This window comes from Triturus cristatus, chromosome 12 (genome assembly GCF_964204655.1).
Source record: "Triturus cristatus chromosome 12, aTriCri1.1, whole genome shotgun sequence".
Taxonomy (NCBI): Eukaryota; Metazoa; Chordata; class Amphibia; order Caudata; family Salamandridae; genus Triturus; species Triturus cristatus.
In genome coordinates, this window is record NC_140595.1 from 304,819,101 (window position 1) to 304,835,240 (window position 16,140).

General features: G+C 42.8%; 1 protein-coding gene across 6 annotated transcripts in view; it reads right to left on the bottom strand.

The window, feature by feature from the left end:
* The window catches only part of SMPD3 (sphingomyelin phosphodiesterase 3), a 1,004,685-nt gene that overhangs the window by 407,798 nt on the left and 580,747 nt on the right, over positions 1-16,140 (bottom strand). The window contains exon 5 of one of the 6 annotated variants that reach the window (XM_085639463.1): positions 12,797-12,883. The exons of the other annotated variants lie outside the window; for them this stretch is intronic. The gene's annotated coding sequence lies outside the window, so the exon portion shown is untranslated. The remainder of the gene's footprint in view (positions 1-12,796; positions 12,884-16,140) is intronic. 6 annotated transcript variants of the gene reach the window in all.

The window sequence follows — 16,140 nt, forward strand, 5'->3', positions numbered from 1 at the left end:
GCACTCCTGGAGTGCTTAACTAAAAAAAAAAGAAAAAAATGTTCTCTAAAAGTGAGCAGTGAAAGCATATAATTCAGCCAATTAAAAGGATTTTAAAGAGTATATGCTCCAGGAGAGTGACAAATATAAGAAGAAGATTGCAAGCCATTGAATAAGAAGCATGCAAATGAGAGTGACAATGAAACCAACCAATGGCAAGCAGTGGGCCAGCTGTAAGCCCTTTTAAGTTCACTATTAGTCTTTCGCAACCAGGCAGTTTGTCCTATCTGGTAGGCGAGACCTAATAAACAGGAAAGACAGGAAGACTCGCTTAAAACAATGCACCTCGAACAGGGATCTAGTGTTGATTGGAGAGTTAGTTTAGCACATTCTTCTGGTAAGATTGTTCTGCAGAGTGTTATCCACGCAATCAAGACGACTGGTCTTTGTGGTTACTAGGGCACAGAAATTTAGTTTGAAACAACGAACTGTTCCAGTCATCACGTGTGGGCATCAGTAGCATAATTAGGATCCTGTACAAGGGTATGAAGTAAGGACACTGGAATCCTACCTAACCACCATAAGCAAGGAGCATGCACTCTGATAGCATATACACAGTCGTCAAATGAGAGCTTGCACTCATTAGAAACATGGAAGATCTTCACATTCCAGCTCCACGAGATAGGGGATCTTCAAAACCTCAGAGCCAAATCTTCATCTTGCAACTTAGCCTTAGATTATCCTTTTCAGAAGTACACTTGCAGCCGCTTTCGAAGCACAGCCACCTTAGCACATCTTTATACAGCCTGGTTGCCTGATATGGCATTTTAATTACAACTGCATAGTCCGCCCTGAAATACAAGTAAGAATGCTGACTTTACGTAAGCCATATTGTAGGGGAGACTGAAGAGACATCTGAACCAGTGATGTGGGCAGTGGAAAACTAGCACCGAGTATAAATGATTCAAGGCAGGAAACTTTAATGAAGCTATCGAGTTCATTCCAATTGTTCTTTTTTCTCGTAAGACAGTCACAGCTCAAGAAACGATATCCTGGCGTAAGTAACAACAAGAGGAGACCATATAAGGAAAATAAAATGGAAGAAAGGGGTCTTGCACATTTCCTTATACAACACATGGCCATGGCTGTCCCAGGCTCAGTTTAGTCCCATTCTAATCCGCGAACTCTAACTACTGCGTCCCGGCTGCTCTGCAAGACCCTAAATAACATTACATGTATACAGAACTATAACCCTTTAATACTCATCGTTCCAGCGCCTTGGAAATAGAATGTGGGTCATATGACAGGGCGTTATCCATGTGTGGTACCTGGGAAGGGACAAGGATGTTGCAAACTGTGGTATACAGCAGGCAGTCGCTTGCTCCTCTGTGTGTGCGTTCATGTAGGACAGGGTGTTCTCATGTATGGTGTCCCGCAAGAAGCAGAGCATCCTAAAAGTACTTCAAAGTGATTTTGTGAGAGCTCAGCTTTTTAATAGCAGCATTGTCGCTCACAAATTTTTCTATGACCTACACTGTGAAGGCACCGTGTAAGCACCAACACTCATTTTTTTTAGGAAGGGGGGCAGGATTTATTTTTCAACACCGGACTTTCAATCAGAAAAAAAGGAAAAAAGGCAGAAACAGGAGGAAGAGAAAGACGTGAAAACTGAAAACGGAGAAACAGGTGTGAAAAAGAAAACCTGCTAAGGTAAGATAAAATGAGAGGAATTGTAAGGTATTGGAAGAAAGGGGCATGATGTGGCCAGGGATGGCACCTCCATAATGGTGGAGAAGCGTCGCCCCACTAAGTCGGCCAGCGGAAGATATAAAATGATAATATAAGAATAATATTTTATTTTGTTCCCACTGACTGAATGTACCAAGGAATCTTGGGAGGGGTAGGCGGGGCCAGACATGGCAGGGAGGAAGGGGTAGTGTGCACTGTAAAGTGCGCATGTCAGTTTGGCCGGCCGTCATAGGCCGGCCAAAAAGAGGTGCACTTAGGTTTCTTGAACCCGGCTGTGTTGCACTGTGTTGGAGACACACCACTAGCACTAAGGTACTGTCTGAGCGGCAAACTAGGTCGCTCAGACCAATCCTGGCGCTGCTGTCATTCTATGAGAGCAGGGTCTGGATTGGGTGGGGAGCCTGGTCTGCTGTCTCAGGGACTGCTAGGACACCATCAGGAGTGAATAGGAGCCACAATGCGTCGGAGGCAGGACAGATACATTTTTATTTATTATCTCCCTTACCCCCCACTTCCTCACTGGAGTTTTGTGGTGGCCGCCGGAAACTGTGCATTCAACTGCACAGGCAGGGGCTAATAAATAAAAACTTAGCACTTATAAAAACAAAAAATTGTACAAATTAAGCACTCCACTTGTCCCTTCACTCTTTAGTGAGGTGCGGATAAACATGTGTAAGTCGGCAGAATTATCATATGTGACAGGCCACGGTGGTGGATGCAGACAGTGGTGGTCTAGCCACCATGTATATCCAGCTAGCAAAATCACACAGATCATTTTTCTGTTAGTTAGTTAACTTAATGCAAATGTTTAGAACAATGATTTCCTGTTACAGTAAGGCCAAATGCGAATCCAGCCCATGGAATAAGTGAGTTCGGTCCAGCACTTATATTATCAAAGTTAGTGCAGAATGCATAGCAGAAAGAATTCTGCCAATCAAACAATATTTTATTCATGGTTCCATTCCTTACAAATGGACATGGCATTTTTTCGTTCTCACTGCTCGGCACCATGAAGTCACAAGTACGTCTGCCTCATATTGGTCAGCTACTATGCATCTGAGTTCATTTCCCATTGGCCTCACAGCCACAGACCCTGGAGGACCCAAAGTAAATTATCGAGCCCATAATGACGTCTTGGATTTATTCATGCCGTAGACTAGCAAGGCAGTAGTAGAACTGGAAACAGTGAACTATTAATGTGTGGCTGAAGCTCAGAGAGAAAACTACAGACACATAAGAGCGAGACACCTGCTATTGAAAGCACTGTGGGTAATGCACAGTGTTGTAAACTGCCCACGTCTGTCACTAGAAGCAGGTGCGATTGTTACAGTACACGTGAAACACAAGCTTATTCACTTTTCTCAAATGAAAGTCTATTCTTTTTTCAGAGGAAAAAATACAAGATAAAACAATTTTTGTCAGGTTTTCGGTTTCGTTACAGCTAATGTTTACATTGTTGCTTCTGTAACACCACCACAAAAGAATAACAAGGAAAATACAATTTAAACAATCTCTTCACACCGCCCCCCCCCCGCACCACTGTGATCCAATGTGCATTGTTCAGTTTTCTAGCTCTGATTTTGGCTAGCCTGAAGTAGCTGCAGCATACTGCACCGGAGTATCATACTGAGGAGCTCTTCAAGGTCAGACAACTAATGAAATAAACCCATTGCTCTCCACCTGGGGTGGGACAAGGCACATCCGGCTCTCCCTGGCTCAGCACCTCAAACAATGATTTCCAGACCTCTTTAAACTTAATGGGTGTTAGGGGTGTTGACATTTATGTGATTTGTTTTCATGCAATTGCACGACATGTTGGCAAAATGGCCTATATTCCCAAAATTCCACAAATTAGGAGAGTTACGCTGGAGTATTTGCTACTACTGGATAACCATTGCATTTTCAAGAGAGTCCATGACTGATGATACCTTTGAGAGATGGGAGGTGAGTTCATTTTCTTCCACTTAAAGAAAAATGATAGGTTTGGATGGCCACGACATTGCAATATCAGGCACTACTCCTACTTAGTGAGACAGTCATATTCCCCCAGTCTAAGAGACTATCGTTTCATGTGTTGTTGGCAAAGGCTACCCAAGAATTGTATGTAAAAGTTTTGAAACTTTCATCCAAAATTGTTTCATATTTGGACAATCTCGCCAAATATGTAATTGGTCCTGTTGGAAATGGCCCTTTTTGCAGGGTTATCCCCAAACTTTTTGCTTCTTCCTCCTTTATTTTTCCTGATCCATGGTTGTTGGCAATAGGACTCTGGGCACTTTACCACTGCTGATCAGTGCTAAAGTGCATTTGCTTTCCCTATGTTAAATTGATATACTGATTAGTGACTCCATGATTGGGTTATTTTATTTACCTGTCAGACCCTAGTACAGTGCACCATGTGTGCCCAGGGCTTGTAAGTCAAATGCTGCTAGTGGGCTTACAGCACTGGTTGTGCCACCCACAGAAGCAGCCTGTAAAAGTGTGTCTCAGGTCTGCCATTGCAGAGCCTGTGTGCAGTCTCCGACTGCCATGCTGACTGACCAAGTGCACCCACTTGCCAGTCCCTAAACCTTCCCTTTTCTTCATATCAGACACCCCTATGGTAGGCCCAAGGGCAGGGTGCATTGTAAATATAAGGTAAGACATGCCCTAGTGTGTGTGGCATGTCCTAATAGTGAATTACAGCCATTTTCGTTTTTCCCTATTGCAAGGCTACCTGTTCTCCATAGGCCAGAATGGGCAGTTTGATTATTACATCCTATAATCCTAACTGACTCAGGGAACATTGTAGAAATTCGAGTTTAGTATGCCTGAACTCAGAATGATAAAATACATCTTTTAGTAAAGTTGGTTTTAACATTCTGTGTTTGAAAATACTACTTTTAGAAAGTAGGTATTTTCTTGCTTAACTGTCCAAGCTTGCCTCTGCTAGGCTGTGTATTCCTTGTCTGGAGTTTGAGTGACAGGGGCTGGGGAATTCCAGGGGGCTGGGAAATTCCCGGATACAGGGTGAGTCAGCACAGGGCTGAATAGAGAGACCTCCATGTAGATGGGTGGGAGGAGTTGCACCTGGGACCTGAATAGGGCTGTGCTTTCCCTCCACAATGCTGGCTCCACCTCCTGTGGTGCGTCTTATGTCTGTGCCCTGCACTCTGAAAGGAAAGAAGGAGTCCTGTAAACAAAGTGCTCCAGGACTGACCAGAACCGGTTTGGACAAGGCAAAGGCCCCTCTGCCTCCAGAGGACAAGGATTTTGGGGTATAAGTCGTGGGTCTCTGATTCCAAGAAATTAGGTCATCATTGAATCAAGAAGGAACCTCTGCCAAGGAGAAAGCTGGAAGACTGAAGAGGAAGGACAGTCCTGCTGTGTGTTTGTGGGCTGACCTGCAGTTGCTTTGCTGCCAAGGAGAGGGGAAGGACTTTGCTGTTGCTGTGTCCCCTTGCTTGAAGAGATCTCCAAGGGCCTAAGGAGAGCTGGCCTCCTGTTAAGAAGTACCAGGAACAAAAGGACTTCACCCCCAGCTTCCCCCCTGAACTCTGCTGAGTGAGTTCTGCCCTTCCTAGAGTGCTTGATCCAATTGTGGGGCCTCTGAAAGTTGTGCCTGCTGTTTGGGGAGCTGGGCAAGAAGAAAAGAAGAAGATCTGCAAATTTTCACACATCGGTCGCTTGCGGAGTGCATCGTCGACAGTGCGAGAAAATTCCCGCCGCCGCGAAGATCGTCGCAGCGCCTGTTGCCGCAGCGCTTGTTGCCGCTGCAAGAACCGACGCATCGTTCGCTTGCGGAGCGCATCGCCCTGGTGCGGGAAGATTCCTGTTGCTGCGAATATCGTCGCAGAGCTTGTCGCTGCTGGGTGAGATCGTCGCACCGCTTGCTTGCGGACCACATCACGTCGCTGCGAACATCGTCGCAGAGCCATCGCATCGAGGGGCCGCGAGAGGAGAAGATCGACGCTGCGCATTGCCGCCGCACCTGAGATCGTCGCCGCCCCGAAGATCGTCGCATTGTGCCTTGGCGAGACGCTTCCGACCGAACCTGCGCACTGGAATCCATACAAGGTATCGCATCCCTCTCCATACAGACGGATTCGTCGCAACACGCCCGCTGCGTGCAGCAGGGCTGTCGCATTGCCTCCCCAGGGTCTCAGGAGTGACGCATAGCTTGTTTTTCAATGCTGCAGCTTCCATTTGGAACTTTTGTCGCATCTACAGGTACTTTGGGCTTAACGTGACGCAACTCTGAATTATTTTTACGCAAACCCTAGAACTCTTTAAAAATCATATTCTTGAACTGTGTATGTTGTATTTTTGTAGTTTTGGTCTTGTTTAGTTTAGATTAAATACTTGTATTTTTCTAAACTGGTGTGGAGTCCATTTGTGGTGTTTTCACTGTGTTACTGTGAGTGCTGGTACAAATACTTTACACATTGCCTTTGATAAGCCTGTCTGCTCGTGCCAAGCTACCAAGGGGGTGAGCAGGGGTTATCTAAAGAGTGTATCCCCCTTACCCTGACTAGAAGAAAGCGTCCCTATTTGGACAGTGGTACCTACCTCTGCCAACTAGAGACCCCCAGATCTAACAGGTCCTTCACCCCACCACAATCCCCCAGCATTACTGGCTCACCTTGGGATATGTGGTGCAGATGAGATAGCACGTAGTACTAACCATACATGAGTTTATATTGGATCTCCATACGCCTAACAAAGAAGCAGTGTGTGAGTATCTCCTTATAAGTTACCATTGTTTGAGGGTGATTTGCTTATTAAGTACTTTCTCCCATTCTAACATATAGTGCAAGTTGGGTTCAGCATCTGTATCTAATAGCACTCAAGATAATGATTCCTCCAATACCTATGAGCTTTGGGGAAAGGATTTTAAATGTGGTTCTCTCCCTCATCACGGCCTGCTTAAATTTAAGCTTAAGGACCATGTCTAATCTGTGCATATTGCAGTCTCTCCTGCTCATCTAAATGAAATTCAATCTTAAGGAGTAGATATGATCTGATTTGGTCCTCATAAAACATATCTGACATTCGCTCTTGTGCCATTTTTAGAAGGGGTTTTTATATAGTGAAGGAGACAATTTGGGATTAAAGTTACCAGTGTGTATGGAGAGGGGAAAGTGGTGAATTCTTCTTTTCAGCTGTGTCGTTCCAGTTTCTAAGGATGGTATTGACTGGAGTGCTCAATTGCACTTTGTTTTGTATATACTCTTACTGAGCCATAGTATGTCCCATAAAGGTCTACACCCAATAGCGTGATCCATGCGGATAATCATACTCCCTTTTTACCTGTCACTAGACAAGCTACCACTTTTGTAGGTGCAGAAACTGTCACAATAGGCCGGGTAAAACTTCCAGCAGATGTATTGGGTAACCATAGTAAAATTCCGAAGAAATTAGGGCTGGTGTACATAAAGGATTTTGAGTGTTGGGAATAAATGAGAAAACCTATCTGTGGCCAGAAGAAACAAGCAGATCTTGGAGAATGCAATGACTTGGGGGGGATGAGAGATAACTGTTGGTCAATGAAAACTTCAGAGTCTTCACATTAGAATGTGGGAATCTGTAAGTTTTCAAAGATCCATGTCAAATGTCCATTAATTAGAGGTCACCGTACAAAAAATCACAACTCAGTTTTGCTTTCATAAATATTTAAAACAAAATACACCCAATGAAACACTGCTCTTTCTCCACTGAAGACCAACTAATCTGAATCCAGTGCGCTCCTTCTCCTGGGTAACCAAGACAATGAAATACAAGGCTGCCCACCTCCACTGATGGCCAATCCAAGTTAAAGTGAAATGCATCTTCATGTGGAGACCAACCCACGAAGCCAACAAGAATGCTTGTCCCTCAATGAAAAACAACTCATTTATATCTAGAGCTGTTCCACCTTCATCGACAAATGTTTCTAAAAACTCAATCAAGTAAAATGTTCTTTCACCTCCACTGACAAGCCAGTCATTCATGTCCAACACCATATGCAGTAGTGTATTAATTGCAATAAAATCAGTATATGTACCAATTCACACTTTAGGTTTTGTCTTGAAAGACAACACAAATATGTATACACTCCATTTATCACAATCACTCATGCATACTGTAAGCAGGAGCGGATTGTGGTTAGAGTGTCGGCAATTACATTAATTCTATTACATGGGGCCGAACCAGTATCCATCTCATAGTCAGAATTAGCCAAAAGAGACTCTGCAGAATCCAACTCAAGGAGATGCCAGATTTTAAACATGTCAGAACACGAAAACAGGCCCAGCTCTAACTTTGTTGCGAGGTTGGATACTGCTTTTTAACAGCTGCAAGACACGCCCTGTCAGCCTACAACACCCCCATTCAACAAGCTCCAATACGTAAGGATGGAAAGCATGCCACTCTTTCAACAGTTGCATGTACATCTCAGGTACCAGCATCTAGAGCCCTGTATGTATTTATATATTTGGAATTTTTAAAGTTCAACCTAAACTGAAAGGGAGCAGAGCTTATGTTGTCTCCTCTCTACCACCAGTGTGTTAGGTCTTAATCATCCTCTTAATACTCCCTACTATCTTTCCCTTAAATGCAATTATAAGGCAATGTCCAGAAGATTTGGAGCTGTCAACTAACACATACTGACCTTGCATTCTCACTGAAAGTGCTCAAGGTGAGACTGAAAGTGTTCAAGGTTATCTCTTGGCTAACCTACACTGTCACACCTGAGTTTGACCAATTTTGACATTGTCTTGTCACTATACAATTGCTCTCAGCCAACCAAGTGCCTAATATCGGCTAGTTGCCTCCTGTAAGAGTAATTTTATGAGCCTTTCTGCATACTATGTCACCCATACTCCAACCCATACCTAACCAAGATACGATCCCTAACCCTAATGTTCAGCCCTTAAGAAACCTAAAAACAAGGATTTCAGAATACAAATCAACCATACGTACAGGAGCCATGTGCTCAATTCTAGCAAAGAACTTTAAAGAATAAGAATGCGACCCTCAGATTTCAGATGTGTAAGATTGTGAGGAAAGATAATGGAGGGAGGGGTGATAGAAAGAAGTCTGCAAAGGGTTCAATTACTACTAACACTCATAATAATTTTAATAACTATAACCATCATCATAATTATAAATACTTTCAAAGAAGTCATTTTCTGATTTTGGTCCTTCTTAACACATCTCAGCATCTTACAGGGAAATTGAAAAGTGAGTAGTAAGCCCCTAAGTGCACCAACTGGAAATCCACATTTGCCATTGCAAAGAACTCGGGATAGAACAGAGGGAGGGTAAACACCTAGGAAGATTTATAACTTATGTTTAGCAGTTCAAATAGCCAACCTTTTCCCCAAAGTGAATTGGACATGGGAAGAAGGATGAGGATCTGACCACAGTGTCCTCCAAAAACACAATTTCATCCAAAACTCTGCTATGGCCACAGCTCTAAAGAAAATATGGAAGAGAGCCAGGGAAAATGTATGAAAGAATGAGACCAGTAACAAGAAACCCTACTTCAGCATAGACACAAAAGAAAGTTCCGAGCCCTAAGCAAGAAGACATAGTTCTACCACAGGTACAGTGATGTGGAGGAACACAAAGGGAATCACCTGTACATCCAAGTACATGAAAGGCAGGGCTGCTACACCCACAGCTAAATTATAGCCCTGTGTTTGTGTTCATTGCCAAATCATGCTTAGCCGTCATGATTTCCTTGGGCACCACTGAATATTCCTAATTTAAGCAACTTTTGATCAAACGATAGCCTTGGTCAACCATTGCATAAAGAATGAGGGTGCCTGAATCCCTACCAAAACGTCAGTGATCAGCCCACAGAAGTTGAAATATTAGAGAAACAATAACCTTTTAGGAGAGCTAGGGGGCAAATGAACTTCTCAAACAAAGATTTTAATGTTTCAATATCTCCATGTCACATATACAGGCATCCCGAAACCGATTTTGATTGTGTTCTCAAGGTCGTCCCTAGTAGGACAATGAAAACTGATGTATCTACTCATAGATACAAACTGTCTCCTTCACAAGAAAATGATTGTTTGCAGGATCTATTCATTTACATTTTGCAGCAGCAAGGCTATTTTATGTGAAATGTGCTCTGTGTCGGCTCTGTGTGGGCAGCAGCAACCAAAGCAGCTTTCCAGTGCGCATCACAAAGAACAGGCACGACTGAGGTACCCTGCTGGAGCAACAGCGAGCATTGGATAAGATTATAAATTCTTCCTGGAGGTAAAAATCCAATTAATCCCATTTAAAACATAATCCACAACTTGTAATGGATTTAACTGAGTATATCAGTGAGCAATTATGCTACCAGACCACAGGAACCACAGATCTGTGCAGTAGAATTTAAAAATAAGCATTGGCACAGGTTGTTAAAGCCATGGTGTACAGCATCCCCTATGCTATACAGCATGGCTAAAAAAGAGAAGAAAGGCCTACGACAACAAGCATGCACCTATAAAATAACACAGGCCCCCTTTTTTGTAATCTTTTTTCTGTTTGCTGATCCAAGTTGGAGAGAGGAGGGGGAAGGCAAACTGAAGAGACCGTAATGTGGAGCTGGTGGGGGAGAAGCACACAGGTGATAAATTAGCACAGTGCAGGGTGAGAAGCACACACAGGCAAGTGCATCACGGAGAGGGTGGGGAGAAACTCAAGGACGGAGAAACAGCAAGATGAATACAGCAGACGGGGGAGAATGACACGAACTACACAACTGGACAACACATGCACTCTTGTGGAGGGCTTACAAAATAAGGAAAAAGTAGAGCCTGAAAAATGAGCAGTGAAACGACACAATTAAAATGTCCACGCTCCAGGGGAGGGACAAACCAAGAAGAGAAAGTAAAACTGACACAAGCTAATGAATAAGAAGCAAGCAAATGAGGCTGACAAGAAAGACAACCAATGTCAAGTATTGGGCAGGCTGAAAGTTCGCTGTAAGCAAACCATATGACTTACAATAAACAGAGCATGCTGTCTAGTAGCAGAGATCTAAAGAAAACAGGAGATCAATAAAATGAAAAATAAGAAAAATAATCATTAATGGAAATGAACAATGAGAAGAGAGGTTGAAGAAGGCCATGCACCTAAAGTAATATTTAGTGCTATGGGTGAGGATACCATTTCAAAGTTCTTGAATCAGAGCAGTCCAAACTGTTAAGAAAATGGGCCTATTCCTTGATGTGTGCACAGGGCCAAACTAAATACTAAAATCATCCCTGGTAAAAATAACGAAACCAGTCCAACTCTACAGGCGGCTATGACTAGAATGGAACCTTGGGGGAATGATTGGATCATGTCAGCCCTTCTTGCTCTGAAATCAGTCCTGTAACCAAACGCCTAGCCGGGAAATGCCAGAATGGCAGAATGGGGAGTCAGCCACAAGCCAGGTATATGGATGCTGCATTGCACTCTGTTTAGTTGCTTGCAGTATGATAAACGTGGGATGTGATAGTCAGGTTTCTACATGCAATATATATAGTAGCCTCCTCCGTCCTTTTCACCAGGACACCAACTGTCAAGCTTTGTGTATTATTGCTACAAATCACAGTTTTCAAATGCATTAGTCCAGTTGGCTCTAGGAAACAAAGACTACAGCTCCAATGAAACATTGGTTGCTAAATGAATCCCCAAGAGTGGAAATGTGGTGTCCAATGACATGCAGCAAGATGCCAAACCCAGTGACAAGAGATATTGACAAGGTTTGCACGGAAAACATGGAAGGCAAACTTACTGTTGATGTATCTATATCCATCCATCTCTGCTCAAACATGACTTGTGAACTCTTATGATAACCAAAACAACGGACTCCTGCATTGAGTGAATTGTGGGCCATAAAAGGTGAGTGCCTCATTTACAATAAGGCTGTAATGTGAAACTTCCTGAAAATATTTAGGGCAGGACTTCTGACACTTAATTTTTCTGTTATTGACCTCTTGCAAGCCATGTTGCTCACTAATAGGAATAAAGGAAATATGTCCCACCTAGCGCTAACATTTCCAGCCAATCAGAAACCCGAGGTTTGGAGTTTTTTGTCTGAACAAAAAAGTACCAGTATTAGAGTTTCGCCAAAAGGACTTCTGATGCAATCACGTTTAGCAGTTTGGGTGAAAACTCCTACTGCACCAGCGGCAGGTTCTAGATCTGGCAGACTGGCTCAGACTGAGGCAGCACAAATGTTGCCTCCAGCGTCCAAGTGGGCTTGTGGCCTGCCTGCCAATTCTTAAATAACACCCTTCATCACTACTCTGAAGGAACCTTTGCCATGTTTGATTGTGATGTACCCCTGAAGCTCAATAACTCTCAAATATTGACTTAAACGTTATGCCAGGGAAAGCAGTACCTAGTAACATTTTATTTAAAAATTATTCTTGTTTCCACGCCCCCATTTTAGACAAATACAGGCACCATTTATCTTCTTTTTGGGTTAATTAATGGTTTTAAGCAATTTAGTTTGGGTGTACTTAAGAACATTTTTGTTACAATAGTTTTCTTTCAATAATTCAAACATCTTGATAAACTAGTTCGCAAAACGTATGTTTGGGATATACTTTCTGGGTTACAATGCTATTGGATAGATCACCATCATGCAAAGCAATGACAAGCATTGGCCAAGCCAAATGTTCTTGTCTTGGCTGCCACTTTTCAGCTTTGTCAATGCTTGTGAATTTTTTTGTAAAACTGTGAGAGGGAACTACTTTTGCGTGTAAGTGCACATTATGCAGGAGTAGATTGCTGTCATTCTCAGAAAGGTAAGCCAAAGGCTGAAGTGGGCTGACCCTGTGCCCCAGGCTGTATACTGTAGTGGGCTGAACCAAAATGTGAATGACACACTGACAAACCAATGGATGAAAAGAGCTGGCTCAACGCTCCTACAAGTATGTTATGTATATAATGTATCAAAATCAAAATGTCTTGGTTAACGCTAGACCTAAACAAATGGGGTAAAAAGTCCAACGAGAAACTTTGCATGCTTAAAAGATCTGAGAGAACACAGGAAAACAACAGTGGAAGTCTGAGCACACAGATTATTAGAAGGTTTGATCTCATAAGTACATACGGAGGAGAGCTTCAACGATCATCGATTGAAGGTGATGGGGCAGATTGCTCACATTGCACCAGAGACAGGCAACTCTGGACGGGTGGTCTGCAAATTTAAAGTGATATTTGCATCAATGATCAGTCTAAAAAACGTCCATTTGTCACAACTGAGAAATGAAAAAATATAATTTTGAACAACTCGTTTGTTTCAAAAGTTGATCCAAGCCAGGGACAAAATGACACTGCACCTGTGTGAAAATGCTTGGCGCTGGTCCAATGTAGGTGCCCTGAATAAGAAGTGATATTTTATTACACACATTCTTCAGTCTATGATTCACTCCAAAGAGGTAAATTGACAACTCCAATTCATTTAAAGGCTCCAGTACACTAAAGGAGTCGTGTTGCAGCCACGTGCAATGTTTTAATGAGACAATTTTCTTACCCAGGTATGTTATTTCCACCACTGCTGTACCTGGTATGCTGTGGTCAAGAATTGTATATACAATTATAGTTCAAATGTGAGTCTTCCTATATTTCACCATACCTCATCACGCATGCTCAGGGCACAAATTCTACTCTACTGTAGTAAATTGTTGTCTTAGATATACCTAGAGATCACTCTTAACTTTCGAAATATACAACACAAAGTCACCGAAGCCATCCTTACACAAAGAAATCTGCAACCAGTGCACAATGCCAAATACCACATCCTCTCTTCCCTTCCCTTGTCTAACAACCCCCTGAAAGTTTGTTCTTCAAATTATTCACATTCTATGTCACTAGCAGAAGCCTCTGTAATTCCTTAATATTGGGTTTCTCTAAAATGTACTCCAGTAAGACGTCTTTCACTCATTTCCATGCGCCTGACCACAGTTTGCCCAGATCTGAGGCCCCAGTGGGCTGGGGGAAGCTGTCCATTCGATCACTGCCTCACTCAATCCATGTGGAGAGCATCTCCTGATTCCCTGCTCCACGTCCTTTCCAGGGAGAGGATCAGCTCAGTTGCTGCAGCCCCAGTCCGCCGCCCAGAGAGGTGGAGAGGCAGTGTGTGGCTTCTACCAGGGGTGTAACTTAGTCTGTGAGAGTGGTGAGTGCGAGTCTGAAATTTCCTGACAAGCAGTGCGGTGTACCCAACTAAAAAATTGGTTGTGAGTGTGGTGACGTGTATTGGGCAGTCAGAGAGTTTTGGAGTACTGGGGATGCCAGTGAGAGGGAGAATGAGATTCTATAATGTAAACATTATTGGTATCATAATTATATAGTAACCTATGCCCCTACATATTTACATGCAAGGCTCAGGGCCTGATTTAGAGTTTGGGGGACAGGTACTCTCTCAAAACATGACTGATATCCTGGCCGCTTTCTCACTTGTAAGAAGGCAGATGGATGTACATTATGTTTGTGATTAAGTACCTCACCGCCAAACTCTAAATCAGGCCATTAAACAGACTCCGGCATTATTGACGGCAGAGCCCTCAAACAATTTATGTGCCCAAACCACAAGCAAGTGCGCCTAAGGAGGGAAAGGGACAAGAAGTAATATAATTCACCGACCCCACGGCAGTGCATAATTTGTGCCTGTGGTTGCTGGTGGGGGACACCGGCACTTATTTTTGTGGGCTGGCACTTATTTTTCCCAATCATACACTTACCAAGGGCAAGACATAGAAAAATAAACAAAGTGGAACGACAGAGGAAGGGAAGGATGGAAAATAGTCACAATAGGAGGACACAGTGGTCTGTAAGAGTGAGATAAAGGGGCAGGGAGTGCCCGGTAGTGGATTAATGAGGCGTGAGGTGGATTCAAGACTACACAGCCTTGGAATTAACAGCGTCAGCATTTAATTGCACCTGCCAAGTATTTCAAAGCAGAGCTTTGGGCACTGGCACTCATTCATTTACAAATTAAGCACTGCCCAAACGTCAGTGATGTCATGAGCACATGAAGGAGTCAGCTCTGCATCAACCTTGCTCTCTTGCGCCTCGTTCTACTGTGCTGCTGACTAGACACTTGTCTGTTGAGAAGGCTGCAACTGAAGGCCTGCACCAGTTGTTATAGACTTCATTCAGGGGTGATAACATTTGAATGAATGCACTAATATTATGTGCAGAAAAAAGTTTGTTGTTTATAGTGTACTTTAAAACGGAATATTGGAATTCAACACTATTTATAAAACAAACTTTATTAAACATTTGGAGCCTCATTATGTGTGCCCCTGTAATTCTAATGAGGTTGGTAACCAGAATTACGTATTCAGCAGTAACTCTCTGGATTATCTGCATTTCAACCACACCCTTAAGCTGCTGAAAGCCACTCCAGACCCAGGTCCCAAGCCCACTCTAACTATATGCTGAAGTGTTGTTTTCGTGTTCAAGTCTGTTTTATTGAAATAACAAATCAAAAGAAACATTACATGAAGTGTTGTTTTCAATGCGGCCTGTAGCTAGACTGCAAAAATGGCCACTTGTGTTCTGGATAACTTGGAAGAAATAATCAAATCCATTTCTTCAAAATCTTTCTGCACAGAATTCAACGTTTTGTGGAAATAATGATATTCCTAGAGTAGCGTAGGTTGGAGTCACTGAATGTCTCACAGACTACAGAGGACGAAGTCCAGTAAAATCGGTACAATATTCTTTGGTGCACAAGGGGCATAGGTTACGATCTAGTTTCCATAATGCACACAACCTTGAAGAGGAAAGCTTAATTCTCTGCTCCAATTAAATGAAACTACTCCATCACTGGACTTTCCCACGAGCAAGTTATTGATGACAGATGCTGGACGTCGAATTTCAGCTACTATGCAATTCCGCTGTGGGATGCATAGTAAAATATCTGAAAGTAACTTGCTTCAGCATATACTTGTAAGAAAGTTTATATTGCATTTTTAAAAGTTCGAAATCTATTATATTTGTTCCCATCCACAGTTGCTCACAATTTCAAAGTAACACTCAGTTCAGAAGTTTCTAAGCAGGATCAGATCACGAGGATGCCAGTTACCAGACTTCTCTTGGGATCCTCTTTTCATATTTTGACCATAAACCATCAGCACCAGGGACTCCACCAAAGCTAAGTCGTTTTTTATTTATAGAAAAGAGGTCACTTAAAGGACTAAAATCTATACATCTTTCTTCTAATCTATTATTTTGAAGTTGCAACCACGAGAAGATGCAAGCAGAGTAAAGGCTGTGTGGTACTTTTTAAGTCACAGAAAGCCGAAACCTAACTAAGTTCTAAAGAGCTCATACAGAGGGATCCTCAATTTTAACACCTACTCAAAAGTAGAAAGTGCAAAGCACTAAATAACTATTTTAATAAATGTGAGGCTTGAAGATCCCCATTTCTTGCAATAAAAATTCACC